The 25,704-nt window shown below is 36.4% G+C and overlaps 1 protein-coding gene across 1 annotated transcript in view; it reads right to left on the bottom strand.

Annotated features, from left to right (window-relative positions):
- Cad88C (cadherin 88C) overlaps nucleotides 1–23,884 on the bottom strand; it is a 331,106-nt gene extending 307,222 nt beyond the window's left edge. The window contains exon 1 of the mRNA XM_081729422.1: nucleotides 23,557–23,884. The gene's annotated coding sequence lies outside the window, so the exon portion shown is untranslated. The remainder of the gene's footprint in view (nucleotides 1–23,556) is intronic.
- Between the last annotated feature and the right edge of the window lie 1,820 nt (nucleotides 23,885–25,704).

Raw genomic sequence — 25,704 nt, 5'->3', positions numbered from 1 at the left:
TGGATGTACCTGAAGGGTGCATTATTCCCACAAGACGACGGTACTATTCGTGTTCTCTTGGAAATATGAGACTAGACCGTGTTACAACTTCCGGTTTGAAAAGCGGGTTTAGAGACAAGATTCTTAGAACACTAAATCGAATCCAAAAGAAAACTGCTTCTGGCTCTCTCATCATTTTCGCTATATGTAGATCAACATTAAACCGGAAGTTCTAGTGGATTTCTATAACTTTCGCTATCAGTAGAGCAGGGTTTCTCTACCTGGGGGTCGCGAAGGTAAGAGGAAAACATAAATATAATTTGAATCTAATACTGGAAAATATTTTTAACATAATCTTAAATTTTATTCTGATAGACATATTTTTATTTTCATACATGCTGTTAAGAACAACAAAAAATAACTATACTAAATATTTTAACAGGTGCAGAGTTGTTTAAAAATCCATTTAAATGAAAGAGATAAGATATGAAACTAATGAGAACTGCATATTGAAATACCTGAAAAATACAAATACAACAAAACCAGCGTATTGAAATACAATTAAAATTGAAAGCTAGTGAGATACCTAAACATGGTATGATTTCACTAGTGCGGCAATATCCGGTACAATCTTCGTGGCGCACATTATCAAGACATTTAAAATACTTAATATATATATATATATTTTTGACAATTGCCCAAGTTTCTTTAACCAAAATAGAAATAACTTTTTTTTATCATATGACCCGAAATTAAGGGAGTTATGAAGTTTTAACATTTTCAAACGGCTTCCATTTTGAAACAGTATGACGGTTCGGTTTCGATATTTGTTATATAGATGAACCTACCAAATTTGGTTTTAATCCGTTCGCTTTTTCGGGAGTTACTGTATCCACAAGAAATGGATTCTACTATTATAGAAATAGATGGATATCGTGAGGTCTCTGCAATAGGTAACTGTATTAAAAATCCCACACAATTTTATTACAAACCAGAAATTATAAGGGAACCGCTGGCAAGAGGATTTGATAAAATAGGGGGTCGTGATAGGAATTAGGTTGAGAACCACTGCAGTAGAGAATTAAAGGTGGAGATAAAATGTACGTATTCTTGGGACGCTTAATCAATTGCAGGAAAAGGTTTTTCGCTATCTATCACCGTTTTAGCTCTGTAGTGATCAACGTTCAAGCCAGAAATAGCTAATTCCTACCACTCACGGCGCATCACTTTCACCAACGACCTCGTAAAACATGGCCAAAATGGCCATTTTTGTGATCCATTAAGTAGTTAACGAGACTTTTTCTCCCAAACCTACGGACACACATTATTTTTGTCTCCCGGACGGACGGGCATACATTATTTTTGTCTCCCGGACGGACGGGCACACATTATTTTTGTCTCCCGGACAGACGGGCACACACTATTTTTGTCTCCCGGACAGACGGTTACACATTATTTTCGTCTCCCGAACGAACAGGCACACATTTTCGTCTCCCGGACGGAAGGGCATACATTATTTTCGTCTTCCGGACGGACGGGCACTCATTATTGTTTATCTCCTAGACGGACGAGCACACATTATTTTCGTCTCCCAGACTGACGGGCACACATTATTTTTGTCTCCTAGACGGACGAGCACACATTATTTTTGTCTCCCGGACAGACGGGCACACATTATTTTTATCTCCTAGACGGACGAGCACACATTATTTTTGTCTCCCGGACAGACGGGCACACATTATTTTCCTCTCCCGGATGAACAGGCACGCATTTCCGTCTCCCGGACGGAAGGGCATACATTATTTTCGTCTTCCGGACGGATGGGCACACATTATTTTTATCTCTTAGACGGACGAGCACACATTATTTTCGTCTCCCAGACTGACGGGCACACACTATTTTTGTCTCCCGGACAGACGGTCACACATTATTTTCGTCTCCCGAACGAACAGGCACACATTTTCGTCTCCCGGACGGAAGGGCATACATTATTTTCGTCTCCCAGACTGACGGGCACACATTATTTTTGTCTTCCGGACAGATGGACAGGTAAATATATAAACGAGTTTTGGTAAACTGGACTCTCTAAAAAATTCCTCTAAAGAAACATATAGCATATTTCTTGAAAAGTGTTAATCATTTCTTAGAGTTACATACAACAGATCTTTACTGGACATAATCAACACTTTCTGATATTGCCTTGAGAATCCATCTTCAAGATTGGATGTCTCGGACATATTTAAAGTATGTTAATGTTACTTATGCGCGGTCAAGGTTTCCAAAATATGTATTGTAGTCATAAGTTAGTTAAAGCTTCTTCTTTATTTTGCGAGTTGTTTTTGTTTCATAGTTTTTTATCATCATTTGTATATAACCTTCCTGTCTTCCGCCTGTTGTGTGAAGGGAAGAAGGCGGAGAACCATGAAAACAAACGGACAGCGAAAACAATGTCAACAAATGGCAACTGGAGGTCTCGGGGAATTCAGTGGCCTTGTCGAGTCCATTTGAAATGAAGACGGTAGGAAAAGAGATGAAACATAACAACTGAATTTTTTTTTTTTTTTCGGAAGTTAATGTTTTCAACTTAATTAACCAACTTCCGATATCCAGATATTCATCACTTCTTTCATACGAGCTAATTAAAACGAACTGAGCGATGCTTAGATGTTTGCATTCATTATATTACAAGATGATGACATAATAAAAACACAACAAATTAATTTCTAAATGTGTCAGAAGTCAGGAAAGAGATGAGAAAATCAATAGTTACAGAATTTATAAGTACCTACATGAAGCCATGCGAATACAATGTCTCTTCAAATTATTTGAAACTGAATTGTCGCTGTGGCAATGGTTTTTGAGTAGACCTTCCGGTATTTCGACATTTGATTGATTGATCGATATTGTCACATATTGAAATCGAAAAATTTTACTAACGATATTGACATTTCGATATATCGATCAAGCTTTGATATTTTGAGTATATCGATAGCTGTGATATTTTGGACATTTCGATATATTAATGAAACTTTGATATTTTGGACATTTCGATGCATCGATCAGGCTTCGATACTTTGGTCATTTCGATATATCAATCAAGCTTCAATATTTAGTCGGTATCGATATCTTAATTCGGACATTGCATAACCCTATTCCTGAGGCGACCATTTTGCATCTTTCTATTGGAAATATACTTGAGTTTCAGTTTCTATAATTTTCTGCTGTTTGTAACATCAGCACACATCGAAGAAATTATACGTAAAAGATATATATATATATATATATATATATATATATATATATATATATATATATATATATATATATATATATATATATAAACTATTATTTTGACCGTAGAATTGTATGGATGTAAAAGTTGGTCGCTGACAGGTAAAGAAAAACAGAGTTCGAGGATTAAAAACAAAGTTACGAGAAAAATATTTGGCACGAAAAAAGACAAAGAAGAAGGCGAACTAAGAAAGTTACATAATGTGGGACTTCACGATAGCTTTTACAACCGTTATTGCCCAGCAGAGACGCCCAAGGAATATGTTGTAGCACGTTAGAATGTCCACAAAAATATCCATTTTTTAAAGTGGACATTTCTTTGACTTCCTGTAGAAATCCTTCCTGTGTAATTTTTGTGGAGGATTTATGGGCTTTCTGCAGCATAACCGCCGAACGGCCTTCGGCCATCTAAGTTTTGTCCCGTGACAGACACATCTCATTAAAGTCCAAGAGAAATTCCGTTGATATTTCCATTATCTGCAAAGCTTTCACTGCGCCCCTGAATGTCTTGGGACATTTTTGGTGCCTGTAAGATGTCCAAAGGACTTATCGTCAACATGTAGACTTACGTAGGAAGTCAACCCAACATCATGCTGATGATGAAATCTAGACGTCAAGGATGGGCATGAGACGTTTCTCACAAGGGAAATAAGCTTATTAGTCAGGAAGCCTGCGAAAACCAGACCTTAGGACAAAGGATGACAGCATTTTTTCTGAGGCGATGAACCTTTGGGTTTCTTAAGCAGCAATAATAGTTTTAAACAAACAAGAAAAACAAAAACTTCCGCTAGTAATAACAAAGCATGAAACCACGCGACACATGCACGAAAAAACACTTTCTAAAGTCCTAAGTAAAAAATAAAGGGTAGAACGCATAAACGCGATGTGATACGAAACATGTTACACAAATAACTCGTTTTATGATACTTCTGTTAAGTATCAGCTCTGAAATGAAACTGCGTTATCGTATACTCAATACGGATAAAGCGTGGGAATAGTTTCATCCTTTCGTTAAACAAATACCTCTGAAAAAAGTGCTTTATATTACCTGAGATTCTCCTCACTGCGAACAAGAGTCTCGCAAAAGTTGACCAAATTATTACAAAGATTATATTCTCTCTCTCTCTCTACTTCTCTTGAGATCATATGAAGATTTCTTCAAAACAAAAGTTTCGGAAAGTTTGTTTGAGAAAACGAGAGAACGGGAATCCTCGAACACACTAGATTGCTTTACGATTTGCAGACACGAAACCATAAACTTCTTTTTTCTTGAGTGTGTGTGATGGCAAATATGCTGAGAATTTTTGTCCCCCATATGAAAGGAAAAAGAATCCTGGAAACCCATCAGATGTTTATCGGGAAGATTCAAACAGCAGGACGATTGGATGGAAGGATAGGATAGAGGGATCCTCACTCATGTGCTAGTTTCCACGCTCCTCGCCGCCCTCCCATCAGCGGCCTTGTCTTGTCAGTCGTCCTTATTCTCACAAGCTCTCCAACCGTGAAATCTCGGAAGGACAGGTGAGAGAAGACACCACCAGGCAAGGCAGGTAGAAGCAGAAGATGCGAGATTGATTGCTTTTCAGCGGATGGAAGACAGGCACCCATCCAAACCAGGAGATGCTTGTAGATGGGAAGAACAATGGAGGTCATTAAAACATGTTAGCACTTCAGAGTCTCTTAAATGCTGGTAAACAACGCATTAATCTTCATGATGTTGTTCTCTCTTCGCTTGTCGTTCGTTCACATACAAAACAATACAAGTACAAGAAACTAGTTATAAATAAGTACTCATTACACGTACGAGACTTCTGTATTCAATGGTTTAATTGATTTTTTTTTTCTGAAGAAGATCGGAAATCAATTTCTATAGTAGTACATCGTATCTTGTCACAGCTTTAATTTTAAATGCGTCTTCTTTTTAATGAAAATAAAATTTTTCAGTTTAACGTCTCACGATTATGCCCTTTAAGTTGAGGGAGACAATGATTTAGGCAAGTGAATGATTTATTTATTTATTTAACAATCACCAGACACAGCTCAAAGGTCATTTTATACTGATATCTAACAACAACAATGGAAAGGATTTGGGAAGGTATCGACCAGGGCCTGTTTTAGTAGGCACCATCACGGCATTTGCCTGGTAGGACTGAGAAAACCCGTCAGGATGGTCGGCAGCGGGAATCGAACCCGCGACCTCCCGAATGCGAAACCAACGCTCTACCACTTCAGCTACTTCGCTCGGTGGAAGATGGAAGACGTGGTGGAATGAGAATGTGGGAGGAAACAGGAGTACCCCAAGAAAACCCACGGATACAATGTTGTCCATCACAAACTTACTTGACTGGGGGTCGAACCAGGGACACCATGCATGAGAAGTAAGCGCTGTATCACTGAGACATCGTGCCCCATCTTGCTTTTAATATTACGTACATAACTTAAATATTTTCTTTTTTTACTTATATTTACTTTCAAAACTAGAATGAGCAGGATTCAAATCAAATAACTATTTAAGACAGATACTATTGCTATAATATGAATTTTGGCTTTCCAGACATCGATTTCTTATACACTGGCCAGCCAAAACATTATTACCACTATCTACTTTTTCAACGAAAACGTTGAGCTAATGTGTCACGGGGCACAACCACTAGAGGATCTAGAAAAATGGTTTAGAGGGCACCGATCACCTTCTGAACGATTAACGTAGGCTTGAAATACAGTTTTACATTAAATCAGAATAAAGTATTGCAACATTTTATATGTAGGTCTATAAAAGATAACCTCTGGAAGGTTATCTCCCATAAAAATCATTACTGATCACGTCTTCATCCATTCATGTCGGCCGTATTTCTAGCTGCTAATGGCATCCTTTTCATAACGTCGACGTTGTGCTTCAATAGTTCGAGAAGCACGGTTGTGAACTTTAATTGCTCCAATAGCTCCCAAATCCACCCTATCTTACCCCAATTGAAACACACTTGGGATGTCATTGAACGTCAGATACGAGATCATCGACCCCCTCCGCGTAATTTACAGGAATTGAAGTAACTTACGCGTGCAGATGTGGGGCGCCATAATTATGGAACATCACATTGCCACAATTATGGAACAACTGGTGGAATGAGAATGCGAGGGAAATAGAAGAACATGAGAAAACTCACAGACATGATATTGTCCATTACAAACTCACATGGTTTGCGATCGAACCACGGACCCCTAGTACCAGAGATAAGCAGTCCACCATTGAGCGTCCGTGTTTCCCTAACAAAAGTTCGAATAATTCGAAGAGTATTAAATAAATGTTCGAAGAGTGAATGGAAAATTTGCGTGGGCAGCGATCGAACCAGACAGCTCTTGAGGTGAGTGGTCTACTGGTCTAGTACTTCCCCCCCCCCCCCAGTTATGAACTGAAATACCCATTAACAGTGTTTCTTTCAGAAACAGTGTTCCGGGGGCACACTTAGTTTTCCGGGGGCATTGCTGGTACTATTCTATTTATTATTATATTGTAGACGTATTATTTTGGTCTCCTCCAGGGAGCACTCTCAGAGCTCCGGGGGGGGGGGAGTTAGTAGACCAGTAGACCACTCACCTCAAGAGCTGTCTGGTTCTTGTCTAGAAGAACCAAAAATATGTCTAGAAGAAACACTGCCCATTAATATATGACTAATTTTGAACGGAGGTAACTTCACGGACTTTTGACAATTTGTCCAGAATATTAACACTGTTGTTATTCCGTTACACACTAGGCGTGGGGGAGCCGGATTCGATTCCCGGCGGGAGCTAGTGTGATTCGGATTCCACGTTAATCAGCAGGTCTCGTTTCATATGGCCTCGCTGCTGAAAGGGACGTTAAACTCAAAATAACTCAGCTCTGTTACACACTAATCAAGAGAGAGAGAGAGACTTGAGCACAGTGCGCTCGCTGTTTATACTTTTGAGGCCATACAGATATATAAGGAAAGAAACAACCAATAACAATATAAGGAAGTATATAGTAAATGTATCAAACTATCGGTTGTCTGTTTCCTTTTTTGCTTCATAATAGGCTAATTGGAGATAACTATACTAAACACTAACATTGAAAGAAGAATGCTTACACCCACTATAATCTCATTCTACGTATAACAAGCTATTTTGGAGACACAGTTATCATTTCTTCTCTCGTGGAGTTCCGCTAACACCTGGCATTATACATCCGTTGTGTTCACAGGGCTTGGCACAAACTCGTTAGTTTTTTTTTTTTTTCCCCATTTGAAAAACAAAAATTTTTGCACAGCCTTTCACACGGGAAGTAGTCCTTAACTATGTGTTTTCTTATGCTATTGCCTGGATTCTTTCTTCTGCATTAAACGTTTTTGTTCTATGCATTTTGTTCTACAAAATGGAGGTCTATGTATTAACTATGGGCGGATCAAGGTATATTTGTTCCTCTTCAAAACCACATTGCGGTAAAAATAATATACAACACACAGTTAACGTATCCTCTCAAAGGTTATATTTCAATATCTACTACAGATAAAAACTAAGATGTTGAATATAGATATAAGCTTATATAATATAGAAATACATATATGTTTGTGCGTTCGTTGCCATGTTTAAAAAAATATGCCCACCCACCTTTCTTTAATACATTGTCATACTAGAAAAAAATCCTTGAGGGTGTTTTATCATCAAAATAGAACTTCGAGAACAAAACAACCTTTCTATCTACTTCAATGAAAAATACATACAGAGTGTTTCAAAACAACAAAGACAACGTTTGGAAAGTTATTCCTGACACCAAGACAAAAGACCATCGTGGGTGCGCAAATGCTTCCTTTCGGAGTTATAGGCTACCGAGAACATGAAGAAATGAACTTTAAAGATCCATAGATCCAAAACTATGGGATCTACTGTAGTCGGGTCTAGACTTCACTTAGGAACTACTATGTGCCTTATCCAAATATCCATGTTTCAGAATCCTGTGGTACTTCCGCATCACTTTTTATAGAAATAGTTGGTGAGTATTTCAAACTATATGCCCGTAACCAAACTCTCTCTATAAAAATTGTTGCGGAAGTACCGCAGGATCCTGAAACATAGATATTTGGATAGGGTGTACATACTAGTTAATAAGTGAAATCTTGACCCAACTGTGGTAGATCCCACAGTTTTGGAGCTATGAACCTTTAAATTTCGTGGTTTATGTTTTCGGCAGCCTATAATTTCAAAAGGAACCATCTGTGCGTCCAGGTTGGTCTATACTTTTTGTCTTATCTTGGTGTCAGGAATCATCTCCCGAACGTTGTCGGTGTTGTTCTGAAACACCCTGTATATATTCTTGTATGTCAGTGTATTATTCAATTACGGGGTTTTTGCCCAGGGGGCACCCATCGGATTACATAACTGTTACATACAGCATAGTCGTTTCAATCCCCTACGCACCACGCGGCTCCCAAAGTAAAGATACGTGTGACTTGCATTTGACTCAGGAGGCCCCGGGCTTGAAACTAGCTTGAGTTAAATTTAACTTACATGGTAAAACATACGTTAAAAAGCTCTGTAGTTTTATTCATGAACATTAGAAATGAATTAATTAAACATGAATATTCTTTAAGATCTTCGTACAAGGTTAATGCTAGTTTGGCTTGTTATAAAGCTGGAAATAAATGGACAACTCTCGATTATAATATGTCTGCTATACATCCTTATCATGCAGAGAACCATGTTTCTTTTGTGAAAACTAACTTATATGATTCCAAAAGTATAAACAGCAGATTGTACTAAGGTCTCGGTCTCTCTCTCTATTAACACATTAATAGGAGAAGAACACATAACTTATATATTCTGAAGAACTTGCGAAAAATCTGTGAAGTTGGTTGGATTCAAAATTAGCCACACATTATTGGATATTTCAATTCATACCTTTCCATTCTATACCCATATAATGCTAATTTCCATCCTTTTTTTTAAATAATATTCTTTCAATTATTTGGATATTCTACAGTTTATTCAAATAATTGCTTGAACAATTATTTATAATTTTAGTCTGTACTCGTTCATTCGAATAACAATTTTGTTCGAATACTCAAATAATGATATTGGAAAATATGTTACTAAAAAAATAAAAGAAAAACTCTGACCAAAGCATATATTAACTAATAAATAATAGCGTTACAGTTTCGGCAAATTAACTTTGCTTTCATCAGACAATGAGTTAATTTGCCGAAACTGTACGCTATTATTTATTAGTTAATATATGCTTTGGTCAGAGTTTGTCTTTTAATTTATACAAGAAGCTCCAAAGCTAGAATGAGTGATATTCATGTTACTAAAAGTACAAATGTGTAATTAATTATACGAATTTAAACTTGTTATATTTACCAGTTGTATATGTCACTAATGTTAACTCATTAACATGTTTTAAAAGTTTAAAATTCATCAGAGTGCTGTAATGAAAACTAGAGAGCAACAAGTGAATTTCATTGCATTACCAACAGTCTTGCCTATGAGACGAGACGAGACGAGAAATAATGTCTTCTAGTCTCGTCTCACTTCGTAAGTTTATGTACCAAATTTTGGCCAGATTTTTTTCTTAATTTCATCTAGGAGCTTACAGAATCCTTCCGCATCACGAGAAGCTCACGAAGAATGTGATCTAACATAATTTAAACCGTATATACATTGGACTTTAAACGTTGATAAATACTTTTCATTGTGTTCGAACAATTACTTTATCAGTTCATAGCTTTTATACTTTTGGTTATGTAACTAAAATAGTGGTTATGTAACTAAAATAGTGGTTATGTAACTAAAATAGTGGTTATGTAACTAAAATAGTGGTTATGTAACTAAAATAGTGGTTATGTAACTAAAATAGTGTTTGAGACCTAAGACTTGGGAGAACTAGTGTTGGCCACGAGAATCATGAAAGTTTATCGTCTCGTCTCGAATTATAAAGAAATTTCTCGTCTCGTATTATAAAGAAATTTCCCGTCTCGAATTATAAAGACATTTATCGTCTCGAATTATAAAGACATTTCTCGTCTCGTCTCGAATTATAAAGGAATTTCTCATTTTGTCTCAAATTATAAACGCATTGCTCGTTTCGTCTCGAATTATAAAGGCATTTCTAGTCTCGTCTCGAATTATAAAGACATTTCTAGTCTCGTATCGAATTACAAGGCATTTCTCGTCTCGGTTTTCCTCTCGTGGGCAATAGTAACTACGAATTTACGCTAGACTTGTAATCTATGGATAGATCTACCACTTCTAGTTTTAATAGATATAATAAGGGCGAAAATAGAAGCTTTTTTGAGACGCTGAATTCATTAGAAAAAAGTTTATTTGTATTTTCTTTGATAACCTATCAACAAACATAGTTATTGCAGAAGACTTAATATTTATACATACCATAGATTGAAATTCTAAAAGAGTAGGGAATTTCTTGGGTTCCTACAATGACTGGATTGTAAACTCGCCTCAGATGAACCTATTCTTTTAATACAAATCCATATTGCTCAAACTTTTTGTGCAACTTCAGGAAATAGTTTGTAACAGGAATTTCTTCACGGTCAGTGCCAAGCTGCGGTTCTTCCGTTCCCTATGTTATCACTAGAGATGTTCATTCTGCACCAACTTCACTTGCACACTTTGACAGATCTTAGCGGTCACATCACTAAAAATTGAACTTTTGTCACTTCAAACTAAGGGAAGAAAATGTATCCAATATACTTATTCTTGTATCCACGTGCGTAAAAGAAATGAAGTATTAGGGTCTACATAAATTATCTTTCCTTAGTCTGAAGCGATAAAAGTTCAATTTTTACCGATATAACTTCTCCAAAGAGACGAACTTCAGTTCTCCACCTCAATGGAAAACGCGCTCTTTCAAACTCTCGCATCCCCGTTCAATTAAGTTCGTGGGGTTCGTCCTCACCAATAAAAATGGATATACCTACCATATATAGCGCAGCCAGAAATGTTTGGTGAGTCGCAGTGACGGAACTAGTCCGGGACCGGGGGCCTAAGTCCCCAATTTTTTGAGTCACAAAAATAATTTAACCTTTTATTTCTATATTTTTAACAGTTTATAGTAAATTCGTGATACACTTATCATATTCTGGGTTCTGCTCCCTCCCCAGTTTTTACGCCCTAGATCCGTCATTAGGTGGCTGAGTATGTCACTACAATTTTAGAATGCGAACTGTCATAGGCCTTAAGAGGGAATGCTGGAAATTAAAAAAATGAAATGAAATCTTTAAGTTTAACGTCCCACGTGTATGCCAAAGGAGACGGTGATTATGAGAGATAAGTGAAATGGTACAATGAAGAATCTGAGAGTAAACGGGAGAACCCTGAGAAAACCCACGAGCACGGTGTTTGTCCACCACAAAGTCCACACGGCGCGAGCTGGGATCGAACCAGGAACCCCAAGCACCGAAGGTGAACGCTGTACCACTGAGCCACCGCGCCCCCTGCTGAAAATCAAAGCAAAGAAATAACAAAAATAATATTCTTAGTGTGTTACGTAGAAATAAATATTCAATTCTTTTTCTGGCTGTATTTCTCCATATAAACATGTCCCCCATCCTTCAGGTTCAGATTTCAAATACAGGAGCCCGGCATTTTGTTTTTTCATTATTTGTCCGTTTCACTGAAATGTGTCAGTTCGACATTAGTTTTCTTTTTTAAATTAAAACTGATTTTTTAAATTAAAAATGCAGAAAATAACAAAAGCGCTAAAATAAGAAAATAATACAACGCTTAAAAGCAGAAAACATTTTCTTACTATTATCTACTTTAAAAAAAATTAAGTCGTGCCAAGCCGAAGAAATGGATGCTTACAAGACACCTCGGAGCAGACACAAGAGTTTAAGAAACCTTGCTCAACCCATTCACGTATAAATTAACCTTTCTCCAAATATATACTCTGTTGTAGTTGCAATGTTCAAGAAAACTAAAATATTTTCCATTTTAATAGCATGTGAAACATTCGATAGGGTGTTTGTGTGTGTGTGTGTGTGTGTGTGTGTGTGTGTGTGTGTGTGTGTGTGTGTGTGTGTCAAAGAGAGAGAGAGAGAGAAAAAACCTTAACCAACCACCCTCAATACACCACTGCTACCATACATGTTATTTCGTCGGAAACTTCGAAATAAGTCGGTATATTTAATTAGTTATGTATCCATGTATCCGTTCATGTATCCAATGAAGTACTTAAAATTGTATTTCAATTCATCACTCCAATTGTATTGGGACAACAATATATAGGTTCGTGTGGCCAGTTTTGCTACTAACATTGCGAGTGTGATACAGTACCTGTGAATGTTTTCTTCTGTAGTAGCTGTTCAGCTGAATTCCCTACTTTCACCAAAAGATTAAAAATATCAAAAACTAGAAAATTTTGCCTGGATTTTAAGGACCATTATGTACGAAACTAACAGCGGGGTTTCTTGCGAAGAAAACCGTTACTCGTTGATAAGTTTCCAAAGTATTGGTTAAATACATTCCCACCACCACGCCCTCACACTTTCACTATTTCCTTCCCGAAAAATAATACTGAAAACGCTGTCTACGGAACATGATCTTCTTGGTTTGACCTACAAACTATTTACATTTTGACCCAGTGTTCATTAGTGCAGAAAAGAAGAATCCTCCTGGTGAACGAGGAAGTGTCCAAATACGAAAGAAAGAAAGTGTTCAGCATATCAACGGAAGAAAAATGTTTTCTGCAATTTTCACTATTCAGTAATCTCCTAATTTTGGGAGAAGAGACTTGAATGGATTCTTGATAGAGAACTAAAGATTAAGCTGTGTTTATATTTCATATTTATATACGAGATATATAAAAATGGAAGTGACTATGTTACTGACTTTATAACTCTTGAATCTCGAGACCAATCTCTATCAAATTTGTCACATAGACAGGGCTGGATTTAGCATTTTGGCGCCCCTAGGCCCAATAATTTTTTCCGCCCCCTAGTCTGGTAAAAATTACTTTCCTAAAAACCTTTATTAAAAAATTATATCAGGCCCATATGTTAATTGCTTAAACACCACTCCACGATGCAATTTTATCATTGCAAGTTTTTTGAGGAATTTACTTGGTTCTGGGCTTAACAAAATACCGTTAATGTATTAACAAAAGATTGGTGAACTTTACCAACAATTATTTGTTCCAATGAACTTCAAAATCAGAATGCTTTATTAGCCTGATTTTTTTAATCAATTCAAAAAATGTGTTAAGTTATGGCTATTTATTTTTATTTCTAGATATTTTTTTAAATTTTTTTCTCTCCGCCGTGCGCCCCCTGGAAGCTTGCGCCCATAGGCCCGGGCCTATTGGGAAATCCGGCCCTGCACATAGATGAGGTTCGGGCCTGGGATGTTTTTTATCCTTTCGCTTTGACGGTGCAACTTAGGGGAAGGGGAGGGGGAAGATATTTAAAAATGATCGAAAATGACCGATATTAGTGTCGGATTCATAGTTTTCGGGGTTGCTGAGATAAACAGTGACACTTCTGATGCCGTTTAAATCCAAATTCAGCCCCGTGACTTAGGGGAGGGAAAGGGGGACATATATAGGTTATATAAAAGTGATGGAAAATAACCTATATTAGTTTTCGGAGACGCGGACATTTCCGATGCCGTTTAAATCCAAATTTATCCCTTTATGTCCAAAATTAAACGTATTTTCCCCGTGCGAAGAACGGGTATTCCACTTCGTAACATATTTCTTCAATGTACGTATATAGATCAAAGTATAGCCTAAGTCAAGAGCATTTGCCGTCACTTTGCAAGAAATATAATTTAAAAATGATGTAACTTCTGTGTGACTGAATGAACTTCAGACCGAGAAACAAGTTTACAAAATGATCTTTAAATTGAATTGAATTATTTTACTGCTTCAAAATTCATTTGAATCCATTTATTGAGAAAAAAAAAACAAGTTTATCCAAACTTTGATTAGATGAAATAATAATTATGCCCTGAAGGAAGTATAAGTGGTTGATATTTTTTATTTCTTTGATGTGGAAAGAAAGAAGATAAGTTTTTATTTTCCTTTTAACGGGGACTCATCGCCTCCTTAAATCTGCACCTGTCTATCCTTATTTATTTCAACCCCTTTCCCTCACACATAGTAACAAGTGGCTTCAATTTGCATTTTTTTCGTCTTGTTTGAAAGTCATTCCAGTTACAGAGTAGTTTTATTTTCATCCGAGTAAAACAATTGCTTCTCCCAGAGAAACACCTTATTATTATACACTGTGTGCAACCAGTCACTGTTAAGTAAAACCCACCTTTGTGGAAAAATTGACGAGGTGAAGGAACGAAAAGATGCATTGTTGCAATCCTACAAACAAACGTCATAACTTTCAAGTCTAAACTACTCCGAAAGGTTTATCGCTGTTCGCTAAGCTTACCCGAACTTTTTTTTTTTAATTTCATTAAATAATTAATAGAATGGCCGTCCTTCGCACGGGGAGAATAGTTTCATTTTGGACATAAGGGGCACCAAAACTGCTACTTATCAACTTCGGGATCCCAAAAACTATTAATTCTATACTAATATCGACCATTTTCAAGTATTTTTACGTCACCATCCCCCCTTAGGAATATTAATGGGGGCTGAATTTAGATTTAAACGGCATCAAAGTTGTCACTATTCGTTTCAGCGAACCTGAAAACTATGGATTGAACATTAATATCGGTCATTTTCGGTAATTTTTTATATATCTCCCTCCCTAAATTTACAGGGCTAAAATTAGATTTAAACGGCATCGGAAATGTCACTGTTCATCTCAGCTACCCTGAAAACTATGGATTCGACACCAATATCGGTCATTTTTAATTATTTTTACATGTCACTATCGTCCCTTAGGAGTACTACTAAGGACTGAATTTTGAATTAAAAGGCACCGGAAGTGTCACTGTTCATCTCAGTGACCCCGAAAACTATGGATTCAACACTAATATCGGTCATTTTCGATCGTTATATATATCCCTCTTCCCCCTCCTCTAAGTTGCACCGTCAAAGTGAAATGACAGATGATAAAAAACATTCCAGGGCCGAACCTCATCGATGTTGAAAATTTGATCGAAATTGGTCGTGTGGTTCAAGAGTCATTAAGTCTCGAACATAGTCACTTTCATTTTTATATAGACAGAAGATAGATTTGGAGGCAATGAAGAACATTAGAGAAAAAGGATGTGAGCCAAAATGTAATTACAGAGTTGTTTTCAAGACCTTTCGTATAATGTAATGTTTCTCAATCTGTAGTTCCTGAGGAACCACGAGAAACTGAAAGCGGATCCGTGAGACATTTTATATTCACTCAATTTTATCTTATCATATTGACACTCATGTATTTTCTGATTTGTCGTTTAAAATATTCCATAAAAATTCTCTTTCTAGAAGCGGAATATCAAGTTTCTTCTGTCGAAGAACAACTTTTGCCTCGTGATTCACGTTCAAAATATTGTTTCCTTCGTTACCGTTACTTAAGTTTTGGTTACTTAAGTTACTTAAGACAATTGTTGCCATTTTCCACTACATATCTGTGAGGTTTTTCTCATATCATATTCAAGAATGTATGGAGAACAAATGCAATAACTCCCTTAACATGTTTTGTAGACCGTTATCCTGTACCTTGCACACTGTCCCTCGCGACACACCCAACATACTTGCCATTTTCGTCACGCTAACACCACATAAATGAGCACCAACAATTTGCCCTTTTTGTAAATGAGAGGTCACCAATCTTACACTCTCACTGTCTGCCCAGTTCACCGCACATTATCGTTCTATTGCATTTCAGGTAGTATGGAGTTGTCTTATCATACCATCACCAACAGCCTGGTGCTGCGGTCGCCTCCTGACCATTACCAACCAAGACATCTGATGTGTTTTGAACTGCATGTGTTACTATTATTTTGATAGCCTGTGTATGTAGTTTAGACACAGAAGAGAATAAAAAAAAATATTGCCAAAAACATTAAAATTGCCATTTTAAAAATATATATATATAACAACGAAGTACTGAAAATTCTAGCTACTACGAATCATCAATGCATTCAGACATTCTTAAGAGCTGGAAAGAAAGGAAACTTCATGTTAAACTCGCATTCAAAAGAGCATGGTTCGATTGTTATATATTGTAGTTCTATCTATGCAAATCAGCGAATCGAGAAAATCTTACATAAACTGTGTAATTATCATGGTGTGAAACCATTATACAATGTTATTTCAATGGCGAGTGGTATGCAAATACAGAGGAGGTAACGTCAGACCAATTGTTAACAAAATTAAATGAAAGAGAGAGTACTTGAAATATGGAGGAAATTAAATGTATATACACATAAAAAATAAAATGCTTAGTAATGTATGTTTACGCGTGCGTATAATTTTTTTTATTTTTTTCTTTCATAATTAACCAATGTGCATTGTCGCGTTATGGAGACTTAACTTATTCTACTTGCCTAGCCCGCGTATAATTCATGTGTATAACTCTTACTAACTTATACAATATACATATATATATATGTGTGGAGGAATTCACAACAGAATCCGTTATATACTGCACATTTCTTTAAAATAATCCAAAACAGAGTGAAATTTAGTTTATTTCATTCCGGTATTCTAATAACATGCATAGACAGTAGGCCCAACAGGGAAAATTGCAGGTTAGCCAATTGCAAGCGTTTTCCTTACGTTATTGGCTACTTTGCCGACCATTTGCCAACGTAATACTCTCGGGCCCATTTTATATTAGTCTTTGCGAAATTCTGCATAGAGAAACGTAACGCAAAATCATTATAACTTTTAAGCAAGTTATCGCTAATGTTGCGTTGGTTGACGCTAACCGTTATGGAATGTGCCGCCTATGGAACCTAAAAAAACGCAGGTTGCCAGCCTCGGATTCAGGATGAGATCAAGGGAGGGGCTAAACCATAGTTTACCGCTTTATCCAGTATAAGTAGGATTGAAGCCCATGTTATCCAGTGCATACCTATGAGCGTCAGGGGTAGCTATAGCCCCTATAGTTATCCCCTTAGATCCGCGCCCGCACGTTGCGATTGTTGGATAAATATTGGCAAATTATTGGTTGGCGAACGGATTTATCAACTATTTTTGACAATTACTAACCATGTGAAACATTAGCTTTTTTTACTATTAAATGAAGAACTTACTTACAAAAAAAAAAAAAAAGTAAAGAAAAAAGAAAAAGAAAAAACGGAACATTTCCACTTTTATTTCGCGAAATTCAGTTTTTACAACGAATTCTGAATCTTCAGGATAAGCTCTGTCGGATTATGCAACAGGGCGTATATCAACGACAACAGTTTAGATAGAAATTACAATGTAATGTGAGTCGTTTCTACCACAGACACCTCATTTATTTACTTCGGTATTACTTTTCACTCAAAAATGCTATTTTAATGACTTTATCTGAATACATAAATAAACACTTGAATGTGGACTTTTCAGATTTCCAAAAATGTGCGATATGTTATGGAATATCATTAGCATGTAAAATGATACATGAAGTATAAACACAAAACAAACGTAAAAATGTTGGTTCGTTGGATTATGGTTTAGCGTTCGTCTCAGATATATGAGACGTGAACCTTTAATTTAAAATGGGATCCGAATCATTTTCATGAGCTCCGGCCGGGAATTGAATCAAGGTCACCCATGCCGTAGATGCATACAATTAACCATAGGCCTATAGCCACGACGGAGCTCAAACATGAAAGGTACGACGTAGTTGTTTTCAATTTGCATTTGAATGTTGTTTCTCTGGGACAGAGGCAGTCCAAACTAACTTTGACTTGTCCATTTTTTTAAAAAATATTTTAGTATGAATAAATAACTTTAATTCATATTTTACGTATATGTAGGAATAATAAAGTAAATAGCTAGTAATTTTACTCATCCCTTTATCTTTTCATTTTTTACGTTTTGGAGTGTCAAGGGGATTGGGAGCAATTACTCACTCTTGCTCATCATTCGGACACCCATAGCTTCGCCACTGCATCTTAACTCCTCATTATTCGACATTCGTCATTATAATAATCATTGTAACAATTTATTCGTTACAGGCTGCAGGGGTTCAGTGGTGTAGCGGTCACCTTTCATGCGTGGGGTATCTGGTTCGATTCCAGCTTGTGCCAAATGGGCCTTATGGTGCACAAACACCGGTGTGTGTGTGTAGGTTTCTTCGGGATTCTACCGTTTCCTCCCGATTGCTTCATTCCACTATCTCATTCATTATTATAATCATTACCCTCTCTCTTAGCTTCAGTGCATAATCGTGGGACGGTACACAAGAAATTTTATTTTATTTCGTTAGAGGGCCAATTATTTCTTATTGAATAATTTATTCAGAAAACAGTTTATTACTTGCATAATCATTCGAATAATTATTTGTTTTTCGTATCAGGCTGTGGTAGAGCATTCACCTCTGGTGCATGGGATCCTTGCTTCGATTCCAGCACGCGTCAAGTGAGCTTTCTGGTGGCCAAACACCGTGTGCGTGCGTTTTCTCCGAGTTTTCCCGTTTCCTCCCACTTACTTCATTCCACCATTTCATTCACTTCTCATTATCACCGTCTCCTTTAGCCCAACCGGACGTGGGAGTTTCAGTTTTCGTTGTTCGTATTTCAAGTCCATATATTTATTGTCTTATGTCTATTATTAAGTCTTTTATTATGTCTATTATTGGGTCTTTTATTATGTTTACTATTAAGTCTTTTATAAGCCCATGTCTAATGTTATTTCCAATGTATTTTGTAGGGAACGACAATATTCACAATAATTCAATCAAATCAAAGAGTTGAATGATCAAACTTTATCCAAAGATCATTTGAGTTGATTTTGAGTTTAACGTCCCGTTCAGCAGCGAGGCTATATGAGTTGAGTTGAGTTGATTTTAGTTTAGCGTCCCTTTCAGCAGCGAGGCTATATGAGACGTGGACCTACTGATTAACGTGGAATCCGAACCACATGAGCTCCCGCCGGGTATCGACAAAGATCATTTGAATCAATAAGTAGTTTTATTAATTGTTGACAGAGTTTATTTCATTGTTGAGAAAGTTTCATTATTGAAAGCATGTTTCTGAGCAATAAAATTATATGCTCTCAACAATGAATAAGCAAAATAATTAGAAAATGCATGGATTATTTCCTGATTAAGTAGTTTAATGTGTTCTCGGAAAAAGTTTGAATATTGAGCTTTCGAATTTTATTGAAAGATCAATATTTATTGAATATTGATCACTCCTTACAAAATACATTGGAAAGATAGAGAAAACGTGCTGCCATCTATTGGGCATAGTCAATCCCTTACACTGACCTTAAAGTTGCTCATCATTATTCAGTTTTTTACTTGAAAAAAACACACAAAAAGCAACAGATAATGATTTATCACCATAATTTTTAGTACGTGCTTTTTAGTACTATTTAAAGTAGCATTAAACTCCCTCTTGACAAAATTCTGCGTACACCACTGTCAACGTTAAAACTCATTCTTCAATTTTATAGAAGAGATCGTATACAAATTGGAACATGTTTCAGAACAGGTGTACCGTCTGTTCCGTATGAAAGGAAGTAGCACTGCACACATTACTTATTGTTCTTAGAAACACTATGGAACAGATGCTACTTCCGGTTTATGGAAGTGTTTAATTCAAATTTTCCCATTGTATTAACCTACTACATAAGCAAATATTAAATGCAATTTTTTCAATGCCGTCGCTAGGCCTTTTCAAGAGGGGTCACACCAAGTATTTCTTCCGGACATTGATTCGGAAAAGGTCGGGCAATGTTTTCCCAGAGTTATTCAACTGCTCTCCAAGAAGTTGAGATAATTAAATTGTTATTGTATCGTATTCCTGTGAAGGGATAGTCCTTTAGCACCACTAGTATCTGAGCACAGTTCCTTCACGTTTCCCCCCGGAGAAAATTTCCTGAAAGAAAGCCTAGTTAATCCTCTTTTCATTTATGACATTTACCGGACTGAAAGTAATAACATAATTTTGTGGTGTCAAATCGGAAATTAATTGTCAAATAGAAAATTAAATATATATAAATAAAAATGAAAGTGACTATGTTTCTGACTTTAAGAGGCCTCATTCCGGCGAAATTAAAATACCGCTAATTTTACAGTAATTATGTGATATCTTCAAATAGATAAAAGATAACTGCTACTGCTATCACGACACACTTATCTGCTTTCGATTTCGAGCCATTTTGAAAATCGGCATTTATTTTCGCGTTTCTAAACGGCTGGAAACGGAAAGCCACTTGGTGCCTTGTGATAACTGTACCTCACGCAAAATAATATTGTCTAGGGCGCTCTTGTTCCACATTTCAATTATCTTTTCTCTATTTGAAGATATCACATAAGTACTGTAAAATTAGCGGTATTTTAATTTCGCCGGGATGAAGCCTCTTAAGAACTCTTGAACCAAATGACCGATCTCGATCAAGTTTTCAACATAGATGAGGTGCGGGCTTGGGATGGTATGTGTCATTTTTTTGACAGTGGAATGTATGGGAGGGGGAAGGGATATATATATATATATATATATATATATATATATATATATATATATATATATATATATATATATATATATATATATATAAATGATCGAAAATGACCGATATCAGAGAGCGCTTCAATAATACTAAAAAGTGACTGACTAACGGAACATATGACTAATTTTTTATTATTTTCAGCGAACCGGGTAATTGATGCTAGTTAACTGTCAAAAAGAAAATTAAATAAATTACATATTCTCATTTATAGATCAAAAGATTGTCAAATGTTATTGAATGGCAAAAATCACAAGATAAGAATTTGCAACTCCTTAAATGCTTCCATTCGATTTTTGTGCTATTCAGAATTGATTTATTTGAAGCTGTAAGAAGGTAAAGTACCTTTTACTGGAGGAATATTAACTGACTCATGCAAGTGGATAGATAGTTGCATGATGAAGCCATAATTAATCTCTTCTTGTATACATGGCACTTTTATTTCAGCTCCTTTAACTACTGGTATACCTTCCCCTGGGTATATCCTTGATTATACTTTTCAACATAAATTATTATATACAGTATGTTGTTTTATGCAAATACTTGCTTTTTACTTTTTAATTGGTTCAGAATGTGTTAACATTTGATCTTGAACTCCTAAAATTTCTGTGAGACACGTTGCCCTCTCGGTACAAATTTAGGGGGTTTGGGGTAATTGCCCTCCATGATTTTGAGAAACATTTTATTCAATACACGGGCGTCTCTGGCGGGGGGACGAGGGGGATGCGTCCTCCCAATATTTTGAAGTACAAAATATTTAATATTTTATTCTAATTTAATTTATTTACTAACGACAGAATATCATATAAATAATAATAATTATATTTATTTGGAATATAATATTCAGGCTGCGAAACGATTGTAATCGAGTTCTTGATATACCTTAGGGGTCCGTGAAGATAAGTAGAAAAGTAACAAATGGAATCGAAGTTAATAAACAGGTTGGGCTAGGTAGTACCATTTACATCACTTTCTTTGATGTCCCCGCAAATTTTACATGCCAGAGACGCCAGTAATTCAATATACTACTGGGAAACGTGAAACTGCTTATGTAAGTAAAAATTTTTGCTCCTGTTCTCTCGCAAACAAAACTTGAAACGACTCTATTGTGACTGACACAGTCAAACTTAGACAAACAGCCAAATCACTTTTGTCCTCATATACATCTTCATTTTGACCATTTGTATAAGGGGATAGTCAAGATTTCTCACAATATGATGTCTGCACCAGCTGTGAATTATAGATAACTTGTTCTTTCGAACAATTGAAGATCAATAAAGTAAATAAAAGCTGCACTTTCGAAATGCTCAACTAATGATGGTCGGTTGGATTCAAGTTTAACATTTTTTTATAGCATCGAGGCTATATGAGACACGGATCTACAGCTTACCACAGATCGTACCATGAGATCGCGCCAAAATTGTGTATACTGTATGTAAACCACATACCCATAAGGGGAGCTCACTCAATCAAAAACTCTAGAAAATGAATACTGCTGATGTGTAAATTTTACAACAGAGAAAGTAATGTAAATTTTGAAAGCTTATGTAGCCTATATGTGTTCATTAAATCTGCTTAAAAGCTCATACAATCTGGGTTGCATTCAGTGCTGATTTCTGATGTCACCGGGGAAAACTCAGTTCACAGGGGTACTCCGAAAATACTGGGAATCCACATTCACCACGATGAGAGACATGTTCCCCCGGTGTACGGGGAATTCGCACCTTGGTCACCCCTAAAATCATCACTGGCTGTATTAATAGAATTGAAGAGTGACACCCTCCTATCGAGGAACTGCCTACCGGAATCAATGATGATTTGAACTACTGTCTTATGGGCGTATCTTTAAACTGAATTCCTTGGATTTCTATGGAGCATACCTATTAGCAGGGAAGTACTGTTTAACTTTCAAAATCAGTGATGATTTCATGGGGTGCCCTGGGGGTAATTTCTACCGGCAATACTCAACTCCTACTCGGCGTATATCTCCGATCGTGGATTACCAATAGTTTCCTAGGGGTTACTTTCACCCCTATCCGTGGCGTATTTACGATTTTGTTTCGAGAGAAGCTTTGCTAACTTTCGGGGCGGCTTTGCCTGGAAATGTGAAAATTCTGCAATATATTTCATTTACTTTACTGTACTAAGTAAGATTTGGGGGGGGGGATTAAGCCCGAAAGCCACCCCCTTAATTACGCCACTGATCCGTATATATTGGAAGTCCCTCCGGGGGGGAAATGTTCTGAAATCAACACTATTCAAAATAACCGTAAAAGAAAGAAAAATTAAGAGGCAACATAATTTTGTCAGCATAACGCAATTGGCAGCGATCTTAGTTTTGGAGTTGAAGCTCGTTGGTTTATGCCCTGCTCAACCACCCTATGATTTTTTTTATATTTTTTATTTTATTTTATTTATTTATTTATTTTACAAAATCAAACTTTCTCCAAGTACTAAGATCTTTCTAATTAACATTCACCTTGTTGTATGTACTTTTTTTTATTTGTTGAAACAAGTATTAAGTATTTCTAAATGCAACAGTATACTAAAGTTCAGTGAAAATTACAATATTGCTTTTAATATATTGTAATTTTCATGTCTATTTTTGCTTTGATGTTATGTAAATTAGTTATATACCAAACTAAATTGAACATAAATTGCAAACATAATGTTTTAAAGTTAAAAGAAACACAAACACTTACCTATGACAGGGCGGAGGTCAGTGCCTCTTTTTTGCGTAAATTCTCTGCCAAAACAAAAACAAAATAATGAACACCAAAACACACGAAACAAAACAAACAACTTTTGAAGTTCAAGTCTTGAGCACAAGCGATATAGTTTGTTTTTGGTTACTAGTATTAATATAAAAAGAAACCCGCACAAACTTTCTTACAACACGTACAATTGTCAAAGTATACGTACGCATAACACTAAAACTCTCTACTCCTGCCGACTGTCGGCTTCACAATGAACCAGGCAGGCAGCCGTGAGGAAAACCCACCTGCGCTCCGCGACGATCACTCCGCTCTCAACCATCCGTGACCAGCTTACCTTTGTCTCACGCGCTGGAAAACGAGGACATCTACCTATACCTAACAGGGATACAAAATATAAAACACAAATGCACTATTCCCACCCAGCCTGTAACATTATAACCATTTTGCACTGAAGTTTTGCTCTATACCAGCAGCTATAAAGTTGTTTCTTTCCTTGTCAGTTTAGAAGAAAGTTTCAAGGTCATCGTGATGTAACAAACATTAGTTTAAATTAAATAACTTAATCAACAAATGAAATTTAGAATAAATGTTTCATAAACTGTCATTAGTTCCGAGTACTTGTAAACGTAACTGCTATGTATGCAAATTATAAAGTTATTGAAACTTTTGCACTTTCTTAATCTGAAAAAAAAAAAAAAGTGGAATATGTTCTATTTTGTATACAAACAGCCCGAAACGTTCAGGATCCTCCATCTCTTCCCTCTCAGGCACTAAATAAATGTTGCCTATTGAACCTACAAATTAATTTTAGACTTTGTCTTTTATTCATCAAGCGCATATTATCCGTTATCTCTCACCTGGATATTATCTGTTATCCGAATATATATCATCTGGATATAACCCATTATTTGGATATCCATTATTCGATCATCAGTGCCGTGCCGTGAGGGAGGCGAGCGGGGCGACGGCCCCGGGCGCCGAGGTAAGGGGACGCAAAATTCGGGAGCAAAAATGAAAAGGAGGAAAGAAAAAAAGACGAAAAATTACTTGGAATATTACTAGTATGCACTTAAATCCTCTTCCTGCTTTAGGAAGTGGTTCTATAACGTTACTCATGTTAGGAAAATGCACGTGCATATATACAGGGTAGCCCAGAAGTAGGTACACACCCCTGCATTGATCTAGTATAACATTCTAGCTTATAGGTTTATTTATTTCGGCTGTTCTGAGCTTAAGATATAAGTAAAAAGACATCAAGAACAAATAAAAAATAAACTAAGTCTACCTGATGGATAACAATAAGAAACGATATGAAAAGCAATGAGTTGATCAGTATAGGACTGCATACCTATTTTTGGGCCACCCTGTATAAAAAGTAATAAAAAGTAATAAAAAGTAATAAAAAGTGTAATGGAAGGGAAAAGTAATAAAAAGTGTTCAAAATCAAGAAGAAGCAGGGCTTATTTTTGAAAAGTTTCTTGTGCTTCACGCTAACCATGGTGGCGCTTCGCGGCTGGTCTTTCAACCTCATTTATATGTACGGGGACGCCGTCGTATACTCTCGCCCAGGGCGCTGATTTTCCTCGGCACGGAACTGTCGGTCATTATCCTTTATCCGGTTATTATCCATTATCACCGTACAGATATTAACATTTATCTGAATATTATCCGTTATCCTTTATCCGGATATTATCCATTATCCGTCATCCAGTAACCTTTATCTGCCATCCCGATATTATCCTTGATCCGGATATTATCCGTTATGCGTCATCCGGACATTACCCTTTATCCGGATATTATCCGTTATGCGTCATCCACATGTTATTATCCGTGATCCGAATATTATCCATTATACGGATTATCCGTTTCTTCAAAAACGGATACCGGATATCTTGGCCATTCGTATGACAAGTCTTACGTAGTATATAAGTCATAATATATAAGTATGACAAGTCTTATAGGACGGTTAATCCTCGTCTGTTTATTAACAGATAACAGCAAAAACGATGAGATAATGAGAAGCGTTTTAATTTTTTTGGAACCTATTCAGCGTCCCAAGAACAGGTTCCAACTCCTCTATTAACTCTTTATTCACACCGATAATGGTAGAAATAAACCATTTTTGGTTTCAAT

Source organism: Thermobia domestica, chromosome 10 (genome assembly GCF_964235325.1).
Source record: "Thermobia domestica chromosome 10, izTheDome1.hap1.1, whole genome shotgun sequence".
Taxonomy (NCBI): Eukaryota; Metazoa; Arthropoda; class Insecta; order Zygentoma; family Lepismatidae; genus Thermobia; species Thermobia domestica.
This window is presented reverse-complemented; position numbering and strand designations above follow the sequence as displayed.